General features: G+C 38.7%; 1 protein-coding gene across 2 annotated transcripts in view; it reads right to left on the bottom strand.

The window, feature by feature from the left end:
• Positions 1-11,827, bottom strand: part of PDE4B (phosphodiesterase 4B) — a 578,613-nt gene extending 566,786 nt beyond the window's left edge. The window contains exon 1 of one of the 2 annotated variants that reach the window (XM_074380971.1): positions 11,706-11,827. The gene's annotated coding sequence lies outside the window, so the exon portion shown is untranslated. Of the gene's footprint in view, positions 1-11,072; positions 11,443-11,705 lie in introns of those variants that run through there. The other variant, XM_074380970.1, reaches the window with a different exon arrangement.
• Positions 11,828-23,873: the final 12,046 nt, after the last annotated feature.

The raw sequence follows: 23,873 nt of genomic DNA, 5'->3' as shown, positions 1-23,873 counted from the left end.
ATCTTAACTGATTAGAAATGAATGCAATCTTAACTGATAAAATATTATCAGTGTATCCCAATTGAATCCTTTTCTCTTATCACATGGCTTAAATCAAAAATTAATTCCCTGCACTTAAGCAGTCAAATCCAAATGGAGAGTCCGTAGATCCTTTGTCATATGCACAAAATAATTTTCCATCTTTATATCCACTTACTGCAAATGCCAAACTTCTTTAACCTTTAAACTCCTCTTTTTAAAGTATTTCTCAGTTTGTGATAGTGTGAAGTCAGAAGGAATTTGGTGGAAACAAACTTACATTAAATGGTAAAGAGGGCAACCCACTTTGCTATACATTTTGCCTATAATCCAAATGTGGAAAACAATTTTTTCAAGACTCATTGGTATTCCTCAGCTGTATCCCTATCTTACCGAGGATTATAGCTAAGTAGGAGGTATGACTCACAGAAAAAGAGTTTTCTTAATATAAATTTCACCCATTGAATAAAATTTGAACTATTCTCTAAGCAATGCAAAACAGAGACTCTTGAAGTCTCATGCAATGAAAAATAAGATGAAAATTATACAAATTATTCAAAATGTTCACACCCAAATTTCTTCAAAATGAAAGTATTGGTACAAAGTAGCCTAAATGTCTTAGGCCAAGGTCAGTAATTACACAGATCTGTAGATACTAATTTTATCCTTCAGAAATGTAAACTGTGAAGTCTTAAAAATTATTTTATGTATTCAGTTGGAAATGTGTTTGGCTGGAAGTAACAGAAAACCTCAAAAATCATGGAAGAAACAATGAAGGGGTTTATATTTTTCTGATGGAATAGTAAGTCTGGTGGTAGGCAGTGCCGGGCTGCTATGTCTTCTTGAAAATATTACTAAGAATCCAAGCTTCATCATCTGAAGCCTATGGATTTATTCCCTGTGCTTGCAAGATGGCCACTCATCTCAAAGCATCATCCATGTTCTATGGAGAAAGAAGGGGTAGGAGACAGGGAAACAGACTTCTTTTTAAGAGGTTTAAAGGGAAGTGGCACCCAGAAGCTTTCATCTAATCTTTGTCATAGGGTCCATTGCTACCTTCAAGGGAGGCTGGAAAATTGAATATTTTGCTTTCCAACTTGTATAGCAGAGGAAGATGAGAAAGGGGATGAATTGATGTTGTCAATCTACAGTATCTGCCACAACTCCAGTCCAGTTAAATCTAGTGCTATCCATACTAGTATCATGACCATTGTCATTATCATTGTCAGTAAAGTGTTTGTTCCCCAAATTGTGCTATTTGCTATACTCATACAGTTGGATAGCCTTAACCCAACCACGACTACTCTTAACTGCTGCAAATTCTGACCAGATCAAGGTATTAAACTAATTTCAAATTCAAATATTAACTTCCTGGATATCTTTCTTATGGATAATACTTAATTGCATGGGCCTATCACAAAATGCCTCAAATGTTTTGTCAAACAATATCCACTAATCTGAAGTTTCACCAAATGATAATGCTGAAAATAACTTTAGAAATTATCATAAAGTGGCCGTATTTTGTACCCTGAGGGTTCCATGCACTGGAACTCAGGACTTCCAATCCCCAGTCCTCATTTATTCAGTTACAGAAATGTAACCTTGCAAATAGAAGTCCTACAAAATGCTTTCTAGGATAATTAACTAGAAAAAAACTGTCTCATTCTATTATGTCTTTTTGTATAACATTCCTTTTTTTTTTTTTTCTTTCAGTGCAGACAGTTTAATACTCTCCACCTCCATCACCATCACCCACCATCCTCCACAAGGCCCTCGGCCCCAGCACACCTCTCACACTGAAGCCCCAGACAGTGTGCACAAAAGCATGCCCCCACTAGCATCACTTTCTCACCCAGTGCCCAGGACTTCGAAGGCTTCCTTCTTACATTTTTCTGCATTGAGTTTTTCACTCTGGTATATTCCATAACACTGCAAAAACAATTCAGTCTTATTTCTCATCCAGGGAGTTGTTCTAGTCACAGAGATGTATATAGGGGCTTCCTTTAAGTATATATAGGCAGTATATCTAGGTATATATTGAAATTACTTCTTAAAAGTAATTTCAATATTGGCCTTGCCTCCTGATCTCTAAATTCAGTCATTATCATTCTATGGTCTTAAATTATTTTTATCCGTAATATAAGGAAAACATGGATGTGGTTTTGTTTTTGCCCTCTGAAAAACCTCCCCAGTAAATACAGCAGATGCCACTTTAAGCTTTCTTTTTTCAGCCCATAACATTTCATACAGGTGAAATTAGTTTTAAATGACCACCAGAGCAGCCTTATCAGAAAAAGAGAGAATTATCTCAAAAGGACACTGTTTCTCCATACAGTAAGAAGGTGAGAGCAGAAAGAAAGAGATGGAGAATCTTTCTAAGGAATCTTAATATATGTATGTAAGAGTGAGTGTGTGTGTTATGGAGGAGGAGAGAGCAAGCACTGTGGGCTGAGCTGCCTGTTTGTATTTCTCACAGTCAGTCTATTTGAACACCTGCCGGTCCTGCTACATCCTTCTCACCTACTGCCACTCTAGAACCTGCAGGGAAACGAATCCTGCAGCATACCAATGTACCATGCCCAGGACAACTGCCACCATCCACAGGCCTTTAAGGCTGACCCAGACTATAAAATAAGTCATTATCCCTAAGTCCTTTTCCCCAACAGGCAATCCACAGTTAACGCATAAGTAGAACACAAAACAGTATCTGGAAGTCTTACTTAGGAATCCACAAATCCTTAATGCTGAATGTAAACTTTTGACTATATGTTCATTTTTCTAGATAATTGATCCATCTGTTCCTCAGATTTTCAAACAAGCTTATTTTTTATTAAAAAAAAAACATGTCCTCCCAACTTACTGAAGTACTCTTTCTTGCTATAAAAGCTGTACTGAGAGATTATACCTCACAAAAATGTTTAATAAGCCTTCTCAAAGGAAGACAATTCTGATTTCTCAAAGAAAATATCAAACTAGGAAATTCTAAGAACTCAGAACAAACAAGTCCTCCCATCATTGAACTGAAGGGAACTTAGATTCCCTTATGGCTTTTTAAGGTGTCAGTTTTCTAAAATATAAAACAATAAGGTTGAAATAGGTGATCTCTAAGATCACTTCCAGTTCTGAAAACGCCGTAATTCTATGAGTCAGCACTGTGGTATACCAGGAGAGCCAAAGACAGAATCCTGGTATCTGCTCCTTAATCCATTCAAAATATCAGCAAGTTCCTTAGGCAAATAATGTCATTTACTTTCTCTAAAGTTAAAGTGTCCACTGGATAAAGGATTTTTTAACATTTCCCACAAAGACGGCAATAAATAAGAAGTACTAATAATATTTTTCGAATGCATTAAGATAACTTGGAAAAAAATGTTCCATAGAGTAAATGTCACATAGGAAGATTTTTGTCTTAGACGCTACTGACAGGGTATGACTTGACATTTAGTTCTCCAATTGCAGTAATATTAATGAACTTAATTTAAATAAGATATCTTGAACTAAGGTTTAACTATGTCTCCACAACAAATACATATGACAGGAAAATACAACCAAACTAGTATTTTCAATAATAGTAATGGATAATGTGGTTGAGGACTTAAACTAGAATTTTTTTAAAAAGCATAAGCTTGCTTGACAAGAGGACATATGCTTGTCTCTCCCTGCCTCTTCCTTCTCAGTATAACTATAAACGCTGGAGTTAATGCAAGAGGTGGGCTAGGCTCAGGGGCTCACGTCTGTAATCCCAACACTTTGGGAGGCCAAGGCAGGTGGATCGTTTGAGCCCAGTTATTTGAGACCAGCCTGGGCAACATAGTGAGATCATGTCTCTACAAAAAATACGAAACTTAGCCAGGCATGGTGGTGCATGCCTATAGTCCCAGCTACTCAGAAGGCTGCAGCGAGAGGATTGCTTGAGCCCAGGAAATCAAAAGTTCAGTGAACCACGATCACATCACTTGAGTGACCAAGCAGGACCCCATCTCAAAAAATAATAATAATAATAATTTTTTAAAACTTTTTAAAATTATTTAAATTAAAAAATAAAAATAAGGAGCCGGGGCGCCAACACGGCCGAGAGAAGCCAGCACTCCAATGCAGCTCCCAGCAAACGAGACTCAAGAGGGATAGAGGACTTCACGATTCCAAACGAGATGCCGGGTTCGTTTCTGTGGGACAGATAGGGCGCTGAATTTAGGCCCAGGGAAGGAGCTGCAGGGCGTGAGCCGCCCGGGGGGGGGGGGGGGGTGGTGCAAATCAAGACGGGGGAACCGGGGGTGCGGGCGCGGCCACCTGAAACGTGCAGCCAGCTCGGAGGGTCAGGGGACTTAATCCCCTAGGCGCTGGGTTTCGGATGCTGTGCTTACCTCATCCCTCCTGCAACTCACGGTCCACGAGAGCCCTGCCAGACTGTGGGGCGCTGTGCATAGTTGATGCAAATCTGAGCAGCCTCTACAGCCGGGAGCAGCAAGTTGTCGCAGGGACCCGGGCGGGAGTTTGGACTAACGCCAGCAGGCGGACCACCCCACGGAGGGAGGCAGAGTTCAAAGCAGAGAAACAGGCCATAAGGCCTGGTAGGCCCTACCTCCACAGAGCTCAAACTGAAGCCCTCGCTAGTGAGCTTGGCAGCAAATACACCAGCTTGACCCCAACCAGGAAGCTGGCGCTCTGGGAGAGACGCCATTGGGAAGGCGGGGCCAATCTCACCTGCAAACAAACTCCAGGGAAGGACCACTCATCAAACAACCTGACTGAACCTGAGAGGGCTTAGCACTACAGGCCAAAAAAGATACAGCTGCAGTGCCAGGAGCGGTGGCTCACACCTGTAATCCCAGCAATTTGGGAGGCCGAGGCGGGTGAATCACGAGGTCGAGAGATCGAGACCATCCTGGCCAACATGGTGAAACCCGTCTCTACTAAAAATACAAAAAAAAAAAAAAAAATTGCCAGGCATGGTGGTGCATGCCTGTAGTCCCAGCTACTCGGGAGGCTGAGGCAGGAAAATTGCTTGAAACCGGAAAACAGGAGTTGCAGTGAGCCAGGATCACACCACTGCACTCCAGCCTGGCAATAGAGCCAGACTCTGTCTCAGGGGGGAAAAAAAAAAATAGATACAGTTCCAGCCCCGATAGAAAAAAAAGTCCACTCAGAGACTCCTCCTGAAATCACCAACTTCAAATCTTAAAGGGAGATAAATCCACCAGGATGGGGAAAAAACAGTGCAAAATGATGAAACCATCAAAGAACAGAACACCTCTTCTCCTCCCAGGGATCACAACTCCTCACCATCAAGGGAACAAAGAAAGAGAATGAATCTGACAAATTGACAGAAGCAGGCTTCAGAAGGTGGGTAATAACAAACTTCTCTGAGTTAAAAGACCATGTTCTAAACCAATAAAAAGGTTAGACGAAATGCTAAGTAGAATAACCAGCTTAGAGAAAAACAAACAACTTCATGGAGCCAAAAAACACAGTACGAGAACTTCGAGAGGCATACACAAGTTTCAACAGCCAAATCGATCAAGCAGAAGAAAGGACATCTGAGATAGAAGATCACAAATCAATGAAATAAAATGAGAAGGAAGGCAAGATTAGAGAAAAAAAAGTGAAAAGAATAAAGCTTTCAAGAACCATGGGATTATGTGAAAAAAACCTAATCTATGCTTGATCGGCCTAACTGAATGTGACGGGGAGAATGAATCCAAGTTGGAAAACACTGTTCAAGATACTATCCAAGAGAACTTTCCCAACCTAACAAGGAAAGCCAACTTGAAATCCAGGAAATATAGAGAACACCACAAAGATATTCCTCAAGAAGAACAACCCCAAGGCAAATAGCTGTCAGATTCACCAGGGTTGAAATGAAGGAAAAAATCCTAAGGGCAGCCAGAGAGAAAGGTCAAGTCACCCACAAAGGAAAGACATCAGACTCACAGCGAATCTCTCGGCAGAAACCCTGCAAGCTAGAAGGGAGTGGGGGAACAATATTCAGTATCCTTAAAGAAAAGAACTTTCAATGCAGAATTTCATATCCGGCCAAACTAAGCTTCATAAATGAAGGAGAAATAAAATATTTTATGGACAAGCAATTGCTGAGAGATTTCATCGTTACAAGACCTGCCTTACAGGAACTACTAAAGGAAGTACTAAACAGTGAAAGGAACAACCAGTACCAGCCACTGCAAAAACGTACCAAATGGTAAAAAATAACAATGCAATGAAGGAGCCATGTCAATTAATGGGCAAAACAACCAGCCAGTAACAAAATGGCAGGATCAAATTCAAACATAACGATATTAACATTGAATGTAAATGGCCTAAATACCCCAATCCAAAGACAGAGACAGGCAAACTGGATAAAAAGTCAAGACCCATCGGTGTGCTGTATTCAGAAGACCCATCTCACATGCAAAGATTCACATAGACTCAAAATAAAGGGATGGAAGAAGATTCACCAAGCAAATGGGGGGCAAAAAAAAAGCAGGGGTAGCAATCCTAGTCTCTGACAAAATGGACTTCAAAGGGGTGGGGGTCAGGGGATGGAGACAGCAAACCACCATGGCATGTATGTACTTATGAAACAAACTGCAGGATACAGGATGTGTATATGTACCCCAGAGCCCAAATACAATAAAAAAACAAAAATAATGCAAGAGGCATCCCAAGGAGGACTGAGAATGGTTGCAAGAGGGAGATGAACTGCTTAGTGACCTCTGGACTGGGGGAACAATAGAGCAGTAGAGCAGTGGGTGTCTTCCAACTCTCTATTCAACAGCAGATTACCCAGGCCCAGAGTCTCCCAACTCCTAACCTAGTAGTAGAAGATGATCTAGATAGGCTCATTCCTCCTCTGCATCTAATTGGGGTCCATTTGACAATGCCAAGTGGCCTCAAAGCACTGGCACCAGGAATCCTGCCACAACAAGGTCCATGCCTAAGAGTGCTCCTTATTTCTACAAGGCTGAAATACACTTAGAGACACTCCCTGACCTAGTGGCACCAGAGAGCCTATCCTGGGAGGCTTTTTCTTCCCCTTCAGGTGGTACCAGCAGCGTTCAGTGGGAGATTCCAGAAGCACCAGACAAACCAGGCAGACTAACAGCACCTCAAAGCCTCTAGAAATTAAATTGTCATCGAAACCACCGCCCACAAAAGTAGGCCAGGATCTGTGTGCTAACCCTAAACAGAGTGTTTACCTGTTAAAATACAAGATTTAAATAGAAACCCAGGGTCTTCTAGCACAATAGCTAACATGCCCAAAGTATGAGAAAAGACAATCAAGTGACACCAACATTTAACTGAATCAGATGTTAGAATTATCTGACAAAGATTGTAAAGCATTTATTCTAAAAATGTTTCAGGCCAGGTGCAGTGGCGCACACCTGTAATCCCAGCACTTTGAGAGGCTGAGATGGGCAGATCACAAGATCAGGAGATTGAGACCAGGCTGGCCAACATGGTAAAACCCCATCTCTACTAAAAATATAAAAAATAGCCAGGTGTAATGTTGTGCCCCTGTAGTCCCAGCTACTCAGGAGGCTGAGGCAAGAGAATCATTTGAATGTGGGAGGTGGAGGCTGCAGTGAACCGAGATCACACCACTGCACTCCAGCCTGGGCAACAGAGCGAGACTCTGTCTCAAAAAAAGAAAAGTTTCAACAAGCAAGTACAAATTCTCTAGAAACTAATAAAAAAATAGAATGTCTCAGCAAATAAGTATAAGCTGAAAAAAGAACCAAATGGAAATTATAGAGCTGAAAAATATAGTAATCAAAATAAAATACTCACTAGATGGGCTCCAAAGACAGACAGAAGATAGAATCAATGAAGTTGAAAACAAATCAATAGAATGTTTTCAATCTGAACCAAGAGAAAATAGACCAGAAAAAAAAATGATGAACCAAGCCTCAGGGTCTTGTAGGACAGCAACAAAAGATCCAACTTTCATATTATCAGAGTTACAAAAGGAGATAAGTAAGAGAGTGGGGCTGAAACACTTTCGTGTTTGAAGAAACCATGCCTAATAATTTCCCAACTCAATGAAAGACAAGCCTACATTTTAAAAATCTGATCAAATCCCAAACAGAACAAACCAAAAGACTTTCATGCCAAAACACATCATAATTAAACTTCCAAAAAGTAAAGATATAGAAAATATTCTTGAAACTATCCAGAGAGAAATGGCACATTGCCTATAAGGAAGCATCAATTCGAACAACAAATTTCTCATTGAAACCAGGGAGGCCTGAAAGGAAGTGACATATTTTTCAAGTGCTGAAAAAACAGAAACTGTCAACTATAAATTCCTTCCACATATACATTTTCTGTATCATATTTGATGACTGAAACACTACATTTCAAAAGACCAATGGATTAAAACTGGCAAAATGGATGTATGGGGTAGGAGCATCATCACAGGTTGATTTCCCTGGCAAGCTAATTCTGAAATGAAGTTCAAAGCCTTATTTTATTTGGGACTGCCTTGTTATCCACACCTGAGGAAGGATGGGGACGAAAACACAAATGGCCAAAGGGAGAAGTAGAGCTGCAACACCATCCTTCAGGGAGCTTCAAAGCTAAAAAGACCCTTCAGAGTTTTCCAGATTTGTATTGTGATGACCTGACCTTTACACTCCCACATTGATCAGCCATTGGATGTGACCTGCCCTGGATAGAGGTGTGACCTTAGACAAGGGAGCTTTCTACAGCTCAATACCCAAAGAGTCTGACCATCGAAGACTGTCTGTTGACAGCACTCCCAGAAGCTGAGCAACAAGTCTCTCCTTGAAGAACAGTTTGGCACATCACAATGTCCACCACATCATCACACGGTGGCTACAACAGTCAGTGCCTGAAGGAACCAATTGTTTTGTGGTCAACAACATCCTATACCTGCCGCAAACTATGCTGCTTGAATTTTGGGGGGAATAGAAATGGGTGAAATTTTGTGACATAATAATAAATTACTAACCCCCAAATTTTTCACTGAAGACCTCTTCATATACCTCTTGCTCCTTGGCTGAATTAAGTCAAGTAAGATATTAAGAATAACCTAGAACTCTTTATGTCTTCACAATGTTAAATGTTCCATTTGTAAATCAAAATGGAATTATTATTTCTGTGTGTGTCCAGTAACTTTATCAAACAAACCTTTGCTTGTACATACACTATCCGCTATTATTAAATACCTGTCTCTAGCAGGCAAAGGACTCCAAGATCAGAAAACCATGTATGATAGATTTCTTATTTCTCAAATCAAAAAACAGTCCTATTTTGAAAGCAAACAAGTATGTCTAACTGGTTACTCTCTAGAGAAATATAAGATAATTCATTTTTGCAAAATATGTCAAGCCACAAAGAAACTGAAAACCAAATCGGCTGAGAAAAATACAAGTAGACACACTGCAACATCGTTTAGCTCACAACTGTAATAAGGAAAATAGAAAGATGATAGATATATAGATAAACAGCCTCAATGCATCAATCATGCCATCTCAACAATTCCAGTCCATTTAACAATCTTATTTATTTTTTGTAAATTAACAAATTGGCATGCTATTGTTTAGAAACTGAAAAAGAATAGAAACAGCCAGCAAATATACTACAGTAAAGTCCTACAGGCATTGATTTGAAGAGTTGAAAAGGCTAGTGTTGTGCTTGTTGACATTAAGGGGATTTCTCTCTTGGGATGTCAAGAAATGAGGTATCCTGAGAAAGAAGCAGCTCAACTTCCTTTTACCTGCAGTGAAATCATTGGCCTTATCTGTCTTCTGATCAATTCGTCTACAATAAATTCCTGCCTACACTACAGGCTGTAGGCAAAAACACTTTGAAATCTCCAAATTGGTTTTGTTTTTATGAATATAATTGGCACAATAACAGGTTTCAGCAAAAGGAAAGGGAGGGGGGAGTATGATCTGCTAACAAAAATAGCATTTGGACTTTTGGGTTTTTGTTGTTTTTTTATAATTAATGTGCCTTTGAGTCTTACATCGTAGCCGTTTTCCAGCAGCTGGAAATCTTTGAAATTAAACAGTGCATGTAATTCAAGCAACAGTTAAATCTTAGATCTAAGACACAAAATGCATAGATTTACCATTTCTGTTTAATGGCATCATATACTTATGATGCAAACCTAATGTAAGTACAATGTAATTTTAGGTGACAGTCTCAAAGTCTTGCTAAAAATTATCCCAGGCACGTGTGTGGCACACACACACACACACACACACACACACACACACACGTATATATAACCACTGTAATTAAGAACGGTTCCTCTGTGCACTCCTCCTTATACACGTTTTAATGCTGTTGGCCACAGTGGGTTCCGATTTGTGTTTGAAGTACTGCACAAGGAAGGTGGTCTGTGAAAAAACGGAGGGAAGGAGGCAAAACAGGAAGATGGAAAAAGAGTAGGCATGAAGGAAAGTGACAGGAGGAAGGAGAGCCTCTTCTTTCCCCAACACACTCTTGTAGCTTAGAAAGGTCTAGGCCCCCTCACCAAACACCAGACCTTCCCAAAAGTTCCTGGCAGAGCCTTGCTGATGCCGAGGCTTGAGTGCGCCCCCCTTGGTGCCACAGCCGCCATGGCACGCAGGACCTCCTTAGAACCGCAGCCCAGCAAACTCTTGGGTAGTTCAGGTTCCCTCCCGCGCCCGCCGCCCGCAGTCAATACTGGGCACCGCGCGCCCATGGGTCACCCACTCCTGGGCTTCCGAGTCCTGAATCCTTCTGCCACTCTCCATTCTCCCTTAGCGTCTCTCCACCCTCCCTTAGGGTCTCTCCATCCTCTCCTCCCCAGTGACTTGTCCAGAGGTCCAAGGGAGGAAGCTGAGGCAGAGAAGGTGAGGGCAAAAGGCTAGGGACCGGTTGTCGGATTTCCTACAAGGGGTGACAATGACGCCGTCAAGACGACCATCCAGGCCCAGCGGCCCCACTTCCCCTTTGCCCTCCATCAGCCCCATAGCACCCCACACTCTCCATTGCGGCTTCAGTGTGTGATGAAGTAGGAGAATCAGGAAAAATAACCCCGCAGCCTGCTAGGCAGCCCTTACCTCAGGCTGCCCTCGCGGAAGCCTCCCTCCTCCTGCCCGAGGCGCCTCTGCTGCACCGCCGCGGCCGCCGCGCTCTGGACGCCAGGACTCCGCCCGGCGCGGCTCGACCACGCGCTGAGAGCGAACCTTCCGCGCTCCCGGTGGGGGGGGGGGGGCGAAAGTCTGCCCGGAGGGCGCTCGCGTGCAGCCCGGCCCGCAACGAAGAGCCCGCAGCCGCTAAGGCGAGGCCAGGAGCCTTGGGAAGGGGCGCGCGGGCCGGGGACGACCGCAGAGCGCGCGCGCGGACGGGCCGGCGGGCCAGCCTGGGGGACCCGCGCCAGAGAGACACAGGCGCCGGCGACGCGCCCCTGAGCTCCTCTCTCCTCCTCTGGCCCTTTAAAACCCCCTCTCCCTACTGTCCACCCCCGCCTCCCGGAAGAGACAGCTCGCCGGTGCCACTTGGTCTGCCGCGCTGCGCTCCTCAGCCAGGTACGGGGAATAACAATGTGACCGTATCGCACGGACGAAATGCTGTGTAGTATGTTGTAACTGCTGAGGCCACCACCTGTCAATTCTAGGGTGCAAGGCACGCCGTCCCCAGTCGGCTGGCCTCTCCCCGATTGCCCTCCCAGGTTATTTTCTTCCCCCACCTACCTCGCAGACCTCCTACAATATTCCACGGGCACGGTACCAAGGGAGTTTTACAAAATAACCCTCTCTCCCAGCCGAGAGCTCACGGCATCTCCCTTGCCACCGGAGCTGAAGGATTACGCACAGCCCTGCGTGCCTATCCAAAGCCAGAGACCGAAAATCCCAGTTTGAACCCCACAATCGCCGTCCCCCCAGCCCCCATTCATAATCCCAGCGGCCGTCTGCCACTACAAACCCTCCCCCGGCCGCCCGCGCTCGCTCCCATTCGCCGTCCCTGGAACGTGTCAGTCTCTCGCTGTGCATCTGCCATGAATACAGGACGAAGAGCTCTGCAGCTACTGGCTGCACAATGAGGGACTGGGGCGCAGAGGACACAGATCCCGGGATCGAGGGAGGCGAGGTAGTCAGCGGGGCCCATTACGTGGAAGGAGCCAGTGGGACCGTGGGAGTCTGCTGGTCTCCTGTTGCACAAAGGCGCTCCAGAGTATATACGCGCAGTGCTTCTGAACCAACAGGTCGGATCACCTCCCAAGAGGTGCTCCACCAAGACAGATACCCCTGAAGGTGGGTCCCGCAACTTGGGAATTCGTGCAATGAAGCAACAGGCACTCAGGAACCTAAGCCTGCTTTAGAAATACAACTGGGTGGGTTCCTGCGTGTGTGTTTATCTATGTGTTTGTTGTGTGGGATGTGTGTGTATGGTGTGGGAGAGGTATGCGGGAAAGCACAAGTTTCCTTTCCCCCGGTTGTCCAGCCCTTTCAGTCAGAGAAAAAGAGAAGGAAGCTAGCAGGGAAAAGAGAAGGAAGACAGGCATGAATTAACGTTGTCTATCCGACTACTACACTGGCTAGAGACCAAAATGACTTTAATAGATAACATTTGCCTGTTTCCCAATTTATTGTAATATACCTCATGGCACACCCACTTTGCGTTGAGCACTTTGCAGAGGTGAGGGTGCAGAGTCGATTAGGACAAGTCTCTGCACTCAAGGAGCTCACTGCCTAATGGGAGAACCAACTATGAAAGCCCAAGACAAACACAAGTATTACATAACAGAAGCACATGCCAATTGCATAAGTGGAAGCACTTTTTTTCTCTGTAAAAGAAGGAACAGGTCAGGGAATTAAATCCCATCTGAACTGTGTATTAAAGGACAAATAGGAACTTCCCAAAGAAGTGGCTATAACCCAATAACCTGTATTTACCCATTAACCCAAAATAGCTTTACAAGCCTATACATTGAAAGGCACATCTAAGAGCTTATCAGTGTAGGGACTTAATGAACTCTCCCCTTCATGGTTTTGGAGTAAACATATTCAAACACTAGCCTTTGGAGTGTAGAACACCCATTTCTCCACATCTGAGATGCCACCAAGTGTTCACTGGTTATTCTGCCCTTTTGGACCTGTTGCTTACACTATACCACCTACCTCATTCAAAACCTTGAAACTGATCCCAAAGGCAAAAATTAATAATAGTGAGGCAATAAGTACCTAAAAGGAAGCCAATAAATTCTGCATTGTAGTCATTATTCTCTCAGTTTTCATCCATAAAATGATGACAATGTAATCTCTGTTTCTAAACTAGATTTAGGATTAATTGTTTGGATATATTAAATATACGGCAAACATTGCCTAAAGAGGGTATAAGGAACCTAAATTGTAGTTCAATCTAAGGGAAATAAAGAACCAGTTTGAGTGTCATGCTTCCCCTTTCTGAATATGAGAAACTTGAAAGGTATTAATAATTACTAAGCTTTCCAAGGTTATTATATCATCTTCAGAAAAATGTGTCCAAAGAGTTCTTACTGCAAAAAGAATTCTTATATGGACTCCAGTAGAAAATGATGTCAGGTTTTTAGGCATCTTTCCCATGTCTTTCTAAAAATTACATAAACTAACAAAGAGAATGGAGAAAAAGTGTCAACTGATTGCTTTTACCTGCAAACTCCAAAGCACTTCTAAAGGTTGCCAAAAGCAGCTGAGTTTGGGCAGAAGTCATATGAAAAGGGCCCAGGGAGAGGCAATGGGAACTAGCAGTAGAAATATCAGAAAGTGCCAGCAAAATTACATTTTCTGGGAAATGAGAGGTGTATCATAAAATGCAAATGCTATGTCTCTGAAAAACTGGAGCAGAAGCAGAAGGAAGAGACAAAAGAGATACACAGATACCGATGAAGAAAGGAGACACAGGGAGTTTCCAGAAACACAGTAGCAGCAGACCTCAGGGTCAGCAAAACTTTAGTGCTTGAAGATGATCAAATCACTATAAAAATGTAAAAGTTCTGTTTCTTCTTTGTTGGAACTTGGGAGCAGAGAACTATTGGACAAGGATCTTCTGGACTTAATTTCCTTCAGAGTCTCAGAGGAAGTGAGTATACAAAGATGCCATAATTATTGGAAGCAGTCTGTGAGACAGCAGTAAAAGTGAATCTGTAATCTCTTGCTGCATAATAAGCCACCCAAAACAATGGTTTAAAAAGCTACCAGTGATTTGCCTACAATTTAGTGAGATGAAAAATTGGAATGGGCAGCTATGTGAGTTCAAAGGCTAATTTCTGCTCTATGTGGTATCATCAGGTCTTACTCACATATCTGGGGCTCTGAAGGGATGGCTTGTACACCTAGGACCTTTTCCCAGGAAGCTAGTCAGGCTTTTTCACATGGAGGTAGACATTCCCAGCAGCAAGACAGATGGCAGCCTAGTGTTCATGCTCTAGTGTTCGCACCCTTTCAAGTTTCAAGCTTCTGTATGTGTCATGTTTGCTAATGTCCCATTGGCTAAAGCAAGTCATGTAGGTAAGTCCAGAGTCAATGTGGGAGGATGTTATGGGCATGGGTAGAGGGAAGTGTCAATTATTGGGGATCATTAAGTGTCAGCTTTTTGTTTTGAGAGCAGGAATGCCACTTTGCAACCTCCACTTCAGAACTTTCTCTAAGGACTTTCACCAGAAAAAAATATCCATTCAGTAATGATCAGTGATAAAGAAGAAACTGGAATAATACAGATACAGGCATACTATTTTTAAAATTCAGAAAATAAGCATCAAAACTTTCTAATAGGTGAAGGGAAAATGTGATGTCACAGAGACAATTAAAATTCTGACTAAATTTTGCAACGAAAGAAAAAAATTAATAGTACTTTTGCATAGTATTTACTGTTGCCATTCTAACCACTTTACAAAGGTATGAACTCAATTGATTCTCACCACAACTCTGTACGTTAGATATTGTGTTTATTGTCACCATTATATAGATTTAAAAACCTAAGGCACAAATTAAGTAACACTCAAGATCACACAGTTAGTTAGAGGAGGACCCTTTAAACCCAGTTAATCTTTTTCTAGTGTCTTTGCTCTTATTCATAGGCAGCGTACTTCTCTAAATGAAGTATATTTGTTGCTATGATAAGAAATAAACATCATCTATTAAGGAACAACAAAAAACACAAATGAAGAAACCCAAGAGAGAGATGAGGAGGATGAAATTAGCTTATATTTTTATAGAAAGAAGAAAACCAAACCATGACAGAAATGAAGAACATATTGGAAGAAACACAAAGGAGGAGTGAGTATTGTGGATAAGTAAGAGATAGCAAATAAAATTATCTGTGTGAAACTGATAATAACAGATGAAATACAACACACATATAACTGGAGTCTCTAAAGAAGAAAACCTTATTAGTGGAACATAGCCAATCGTTTAAAACAAAATTATAAAAGAACTTTCTTGAAATCGATAAAAAAGACTTCAATCTACATGCTCAAAATAAATATGTAGTAAACAAGCTGATTCATAATGTTTGAACAAAAAACTATACTAACAAACTATTAAATTATATATATAAGTAAGGAAACCTTGAAGCAGAAAAGCAAAAAGATCAATTCTTGTAAGAAGAAAAATAAATCAAACTACCCTCAGTTTTCTCGAAAACAACATTCAAAACCTAATGACTATGGGCTTTTGTTCCGATGACAATGGAAACAAAACTTATTACGTTCTCCTGGAAAAAAAATACATAATCTAAGGATTTTATATCTAGCTAGTTACTCATCATATTTAAATGTCACATTTTTAAACATTAGAACTCAGAGAATATTCCTCCCGTAAGGCAATATACTAGAATAAAAATAGGAAAACTTTCTCAAAAGGACTGGTGGTGAACACTGAATATATTTTTACTATAAAACTAATATTACAAAAAATTTTTGAATGTCATAGGCTTTGAAAATATGAAAATTACACAAATCACCAACACTAAGAAGGGAAAAAGAAAAGGTGGTGGTAATTAGAATAAATTCACTGATTGATTCACTTGTAACTGTTGAGGATTAAGAATGTGTAACAGTAAAAAGACAAACACTAAGAAATCTAATTTTTAAACAAACTGTGACAGCTGATAAAATGCAGTGTAGGAAAAAGAAGAGAGTACATACAAATTTATCATTGCTCGTAACTAATAGTTACATCCAAAACAATAGAGAATATGAGTATTGTGTAAAGATGGAATTATAAAAGTAGCAGCTAGAGAGCAAATTCGCACCTTAATGCACACCTTCTTAAATATCAGAGGAACCATAAACACATGTGCACATGTATACACACATGTATATACAAGCACATGGATACACATATGTATACACACATGTATATATCAAATAATTGAGACAAATATTTCTCAATCAATACATATTTTAAGCTATTTTTAAAAAGGATTTTCCAGTTGCATTGAAACCAAAACTCCATGCTATACACAAGATACACATTGAAAAAGAAAGGTTCAGATGGTTGAAAATAAAAGGAAGAGCAAAATTTTACCCAAATAATGCCCCTCCACATTTCCCCCACCCAAATACATGGAAAAGGAATAACCATAATATAGCAGAACTTATGACTTTAAAACCTGCAAAGTTGGACTTCGGACAAACAAGTATCAAATAAAACAAAGAATAACATGTTGTGATATAAAAAATAAATATCACAATGAAGATGTAAAAATTATAAATATCCGTGAACCAAATACATAGCAGAAACTTGTATATACAAATTTGATTACAAGAGATATAAACACGTATAGAAACTAACAGATCAAAAACAGGAGACTTTCACTCATCTCCCTCAGTCAAATTCTAGATATATTAGACTTTTTGCCTCAGAAGTAGAGATTACATATTCTTTTTAAGGGCTAATATTATATTCATAAAAATTTCTGTGTATTAAACCATAAAAATATAATGCAGAAATAAGAAATTACACACAACACTATTTGATCACAATTCCATAATAACAGAAACTAATAGAAAAATCAGAAAAACAAAAATATTTTCACCTAAAAATTATAAACAAAAAACTCCTAAATAACTTTCATGACAAAAATTGTAAGATTTCTTGAAAATAATAAGATATGAAAACACTTCTGAATAGAATTCTGTGATGCAGCTTAAGCTTAATTCATGAATTATGCACCAACTCAAAAAGTTAGAACAACTATTATTAAATAGAAGGAAAATAAAAGAATTAAACAATTTAGAAGAATTAATAAATGAGTTAGGAAAGGAAGGTGATTAGAGCTAATGTGTAATTTGAAAAGTCAGTCTTTCTAATATTTAAGATAATTGTTAATCAGAAAATATAAATACAAAGTAAGAAATTATAAGGGGTTAAACATAGAAATAAATATTAATATAATTTTAAAGACAACTTTTATCTGTTATAATGTTCCTCAACCATTTTTTCATTTTTGCTCCCTAAGAAAATTTTAAATAAATTTTTCTCTAATTAGATACTATTGTAATATCAGAGATATATTGCCCCAATTGACAGTAAATGCTCTACTAAAAGGAAATACATTTGAAAACGTGGGTTAAATGGGTACTTTTAGTGGGAAATATAATTAACCTAAACCGACCCTAAAGGACAGAAATTCCAAAGGGAAAAAGCTGAGAAAATTGTCAATTCCTTGCCCTCCTCCAATGAGTAACCAAGCCAATATGAATTTTACTAGGAAATTTTACCAAACCATTGAAGAATGGATAATTCACATGATATCTAATCTATTAAAAAGTGTTAAAAAAGGAGGTCATTGTTAGCATTAGTATTAATGCTAAATACCTTATAATATTTAATTTCAATTAAATATTACAAGGTATTTAGCATTAATACTAAAATCTAACAATGACCACACATAAAGGAAGCCTATAGACCAGTCTTACTTTTAAGTCCAGAATCCAAGAATATAAGCACAATTCCATATTAGCAATTTTTTTCAGATAACGAATCATAGGGAAAGACCTAAATAGCAAGAACTATAAAAATTATTTTCTAGAGACATTAAAAAGGCACTTGAAAAATTCATCAGCCATTTTGAGTGTTTTTCACTTTTTAATTTTTTATTGGTACATAATAGATGTACATATCTGGGGTAGTACCTGTGATAATACAATACATTTATATAAATAGTAAAAACCAAATCAGTGTAATTGGGGTATCCATCACATTAAGTGTGTTTTCTTTATGTTAGCAACATTTGATTATTCTCTGCAAGCTATTTCAAAATATCCAATAGATAACTGTAAACTAGTCACCCTAGTGATCTATCAAACACAAGGTACACAAGGTTTTCTTTCATCTATCGAAGTGTGTATGTGCACCTGTTCATCAATCTCTCTTCCCTTTCCAGTCTCTGGTAACTATCAGTCTGCTCTCTATTTCCATGAGATCCACTTTTTCAGCTCCCACGTATGAGTGAAAACATGCAATACTTGTTTTTCTGTGCTTGGCTTATTTCACTTAACATAATGACCTCCAGTTACTTCCATGTTGCTGCAAATGACAGTATTTCTTCATTTTTATGGCTAAACAATATGGCAATGTGTATATAGACCATATTTTCTTTATTCATTCACTGTTGGGCACATAGTTTGATTCCATATTTTGGCTATTCTGAATATTGCTGCAGTAGACATAAGAGTGCAGCTATCTCTTTGATTTTTTTTTATACTTTTGAACATTTTCATAGTGGAGTTGCTGGATCATATGGTAGTTCTAGTTTCCATTTTTTGAGGAAGCTCCATACGGTTTTCCATAGTGGCTGTACTAATTTACATTTCCACCAATCATATATGAAGGTTCTCTTTTCCCCGCATCTTCACCAGCATCCATTATTTTCTGCCGTTTTAAAAAGAGCCATCTTAACTGGAATGAAATTATATCTCATTGTGGTTTTGATTTCCATTTCTCTAATGATTAGTGGTGCTGAGCATTTTTTTCATATGCCTGTTGGCCATTTATATGTCTTCTTTTGAGAATGTGTGTTGAGCTTTTTTTGCCCATTTTTAAGTTTGGGTTTATTTTTAAATTTGGGATTATTTGGGTTTTTTTGCTTTTGAGTTGTTTGAGCTCCTTACATATTCTCCTTATTAATTCCTTGCCAGATAGTTTGCAAATATTTTCTCCTGTTCTGTGGGTTGTCTCTTCACTTTGTTGATCGTTTCCTTTTCTGTGCAAAACTGTCTTAGCTTGCTATAATCTTATTTGTCTACTTTTGCTTTGATTCCTGTGCTTTTGAGGTCTTACCCCCAATTTTTTTTGCCCAGACCAATGTCATGGAGCATTTCCCCAAAAGTTTCTTCTAGTAGTTTTATAGTTCAGATCTTCAGTTTAAGTTTCTGATCCATTTTTATTTTATGTTTTTGTATTATGAGAAATAGAAATCTAGTTTCACTCTTCTGCATATAGTTATTCAGTTTCATGGCACCATTTGTTGAAGGGACTGTTGCTTTCCTATTGTATGTTCCTGATACCTTTGTCAAAAATGAGTTTACTATAAATATGTGAATTTATATTTGGGTTCTCTATTTACTTCCCTTGGTCTTTGTGTCGGTTTTTATGCCAGTACCATGCTGATTTGATTATTAGGGGTTTACAGCATTTTTTGAAATCACATAGTGTGATGCCTCCAGCTTTGTCTTTTTTGCTCAGGATTTCTTTCACTATTTTAAGTCTTTTGCACTTCCATATAAATTTTGAGGGTTTTTAATTTCTGTGAAGGATTATCATTGGTATTTTGATAGAGATTGCATTGAACCTGTAATTTGTTTTGGATAATACTATCATTTAAAATATATTTTTTAATTCATAAGCATGGAATATCTTTCCATTTTTGTTACACTTCAATATTCTTTCATCATAATTTTAGAATTTTCCTTATGTAGAGCTTCCACTTCTTTGGTTAAATTGATTTTTAGGCATTTTATATTCTTTGTAGCTATTGTAAATAAGCTTTCTTGTTTTATTTTGCAGATTGTTTGTTGTTGGCATATGTAAATATTGATTTTTTATGTTGATATTGCATTCCTACAATTTTACTGAATTTATTTATAAATTCAAACAGTTTTTGTAGAGTCTCTAGATTTTTTTAAGTATAAGGTCATGTCATCTGCAAACACAGCTAATTTGAACTCTTCTTTTGCAATTCAGATGCCCTTTATTTCTTACTCCTGCCTAATTGCTCTGGCTAGGACTCCCAGTATTATGTTGAATAAAATGGTGAAAATGGGCATTCTTGAAAATGGCCTCCAGATCTCAGAGGAAAGGCTTTCAATTTTTCTCCATTCAGTACAATGTTATCTGTGAATTTGTCATATATGGACTTTATTGTGTTGAGGTATGCTCTTTCCATACCCAATTTGTTGAGAATTTCTATCATAAAGGGGTGTTGAATTTTATCAAATGTGTTTTCAGCATCTATTATAATTATCACATGGCTTTTGTCCTTGGTTCTGTAGATGTGATTTATCACATTTTTTTTTTCTCTCTTGGAGTATTTGACTAGATGTTGTTATTTTTTAAAATTTCAGTATGTTTGGGGAGAACAGGCAGTGTTTGGCTACATGGGTAAGTTATTTAATGGTGATTTCTAAGACTTTGGTGCACGCATCACCCAAGCAGTGCAGTCTATACTCAGTGTGTACTATTTTATTCTTCACCTCCCTCCCATCTTCCCCCTGAATCCCTGAAGCCTGTTGTATCATTCTTATGGTTTTATGTCCTCATAGCTTAGTTCACACTTATAAGTGAGAACATTTGATGTTTGGCTTTCCATTCCTGAGTTACTTCACCTAGAATAATGGCCTCCAAATCCATGCAGGTTGCTGTGAATGCCATTATTCCATTTCTTTTTATGGTTGAGTAGCATTCCATGGAATATGTATACTGCATTTTCTTTATCCATTTGTTGATTGATGGGCATTTGGGCTTCTTTAATATTTTTATAATTGCAAATTGTGCTACTATAAACATGCATGTGTAAGTGTCTTTTTCATATAATGACTTCTTTTATTCTGGGTAAATACCCAGTCATGGGATTGCTGATCACATGTTAGATCTACTTTTAGTTCTTTAAGGGATCTCCACACTGTTTTCCATAGCAGTTGCACTAGTTTACATTCCCAACAGCAGTGTAAAAGTGTTCCCTTTTCACCACATCCATGCCCACATCTATTATTATTTTTTGATTTTTTAAATTATGGCCATTCTTGCAGGAGTAAGATGGTATCACATTGTGGTTTTGATTTGCATTTTCATGATAATTAGAGCTGTTGGGCATTATTTCACATGTTTTTTGGAGATTTGTGTATCTTCTTTTGAGAATTGTCTACTCATATTCTTAGGCTACTTTTTGATGGGATTGTTTGGTTTTTTCTTGCCGATTTGTATGAGTTCCTTGTAAATTCCGGATATTCGTCCTTTCTCCCACTTTATGGCTGTCTGTTTACTCTACTAAGTATTTCTTTTGCTGTGCAGAAGCTTTTTAGTTCAATTAAGTCCTATCTATTTATATTTATTTTTGTTGCATTTGCTTTTGGGTTCTTGGTCATGAAGTCTTTGCCTATGCCAATGTCTAAAAGGGTTTTTCCAATGTTATCTTCTAGAATTTGTATCTTTTCAGATCTTAGATTTAAGTCTTTGATCCATCGTTGATTTTTGTGTAAGATGAGTGATCAGGATCCAGTTTCATTCTTCTATATGTAGCTTGCCGATTATTCCACCTTATTTGTTGAATAGGATGTGCATGCCCCACTTTATGTTTTTGTTTGCCTTGTCAAAGATCACTTGGCTATAAGTATTTGGCTTTAGTTCTGGGTTGTCTATTCTGTTCTATTTGCCTATTTGCCTATTTTTATACAAGTACTATGATGTTTTGGTGATTATAGCCTTATAGTATAGTTTGAAGTCAGGTAATGTGATGTCTTCTGATTTGTTCTATTTGCTTGGTCTTGCTTTGGCTATGCAGGCTCTTTTTGGGTTCCATATGAATTTTAGGATTGTTTTTTCAATGATGGTAGATGATGATGAGAATGATAATGGTATTTTTATGGGAACTGCATGGAATTTGTAGATTGCTTTTGGCAGTATGGTTATTTTCACAATATTGATTCTACCCATCCATGAGCATAGGATGTGTTTCCATTTGTTTGTGAAGTCTATGATTTCTTTCAGCAGTGTTTTGTGGTTTTCTTTCAGCAGTGTTTTGTGGTTTTCTTTGTATGCATCTTTTATCACTTTGGTTCATTCTATTCCTTTTTTTTTTTTTTTTTTTTTTTTTGCACCTGTTGTAAAAGTGTTGGTTTCTTGATTTGATTCTGAGCTATGTTGCTATCAATATATAGAAGAGCTACTGATTCATACACATTACTTTTGTATCCTGAAACTTTGCTAAATTCATTCTCAGTTCTATCAGCATTTTGGATGAGTCTTTAGGGCTTTCAGGATATACAATCATATCATCGGTGAACAGCAACAGTTTGACTTCCTCTTTACTGATTTGAATGTCCTTTCTTTCTTTCTCTTGTAAGTTTGCACTAGCTAAGACTTCCAGTACCACGTTGAATACAAATGATGAAAATAGGCATCCTTTTTTTATTACAGTTCTCAGGGGGGATGCTTTCAACTTTTCCCTGTTTGATATAATGTTGGCTGTGGGTTTATCATAGATAGCTCTTATTACCTTAAGGTATGTCGCTTCTGTGCTGATTTTAGCTGAGGCTTTTAATCATAAAGGGATGCTGGATTTTGTCATATGCTGTTTCTGTGTCTATTAAGATAATCACGTAATTTTTGTTTTTAATTCTGTTTATGTGGTATATCACATTTATTGACTTGTAGATGTTAAACCATCTCTGCATCCCTGGTATGAAATCTACTTGATCATGGTGAATTATCTTTGTTATATGCAGGTGGATTCAGTTAGCTAGTATTTTGATGAATATTTTTCCATCTATGTTCCTTAGGGATATTGGTCTGTGTTTTCCTTTTTTGTTATGTCCTTTCCTAATTTCGATATTAGGGCAATACTGGCTTCATAGAATGGTTTGGGGAAGATTTGCTCTTTCTCCATCTTTTGAAAGTGTCAATAGGATTGGTATCCACTCTTCTTTAAATGTCTCGTAGAGTTCAACTGTGAATCCATCTGGTCCTGGCCTTTTTATTGTTGTTGGAAATTTTTTAAATTATCATTTTAACCTCACTACTTGTTATTGGTCTGTTCAAAGTTTCTATTTCTTCTTGGCTTAATCTAGGAGGGATGTATATTTCCAGGAATTTATCCATCTCCTCTAGGTTTCCTAGTTTGTGCACCTAAAGAGGTTCATAGTAGCCTTAGATGATCTTTTCTGTTTCTATGGTATTGGCTCTAACATAGCCCATTTTGTTTCTAATTGAGCTTAATTGGATCGTGTCTCTTCGTTCCTTGGTTAATCTCACTAATGGTCCATCAATTTTGTTTATCTTCTCGAACAACCAGCTTTTTGTTTCATTTATCTTTTGCATTGATTTTTAAATTTTATTTTGTTTCCATTTCATTTGGTTCTGCTCTGATTTTTATTATTTCTTTTCTTCTGTTGGGTTTGGATTTGGTTTGTTCTTATTTCTCTAGTTCCTTGAGCTATGACATTACGTTGTCTATTTGTGCTTTTTCAGACTGTTTAATGTAGGCATTTCTTGATTTGTGTGTGTTGAACCAACCTAGCATGCCTGAGATGAATCTCACTTAACCACGTTGAATGATGTTTTTCATGTGTTGTTGAATTCAGTTTGCTAGTATTTTGTTGAGAATATTTGCATCTATATTAAAAAGTGATATTGGCATGTATTTTTCTTTGCGGTATACTT

This window comes from Saimiri boliviensis, chromosome 11, assembly GCF_048565385.1.
Source record: "Saimiri boliviensis isolate mSaiBol1 chromosome 11, mSaiBol1.pri, whole genome shotgun sequence".
Classification (NCBI taxonomy): Eukaryota; Metazoa; Chordata; class Mammalia; order Primates; family Cebidae; genus Saimiri; species Saimiri boliviensis.
This window is presented reverse-complemented; position numbering and strand designations above follow the sequence as displayed.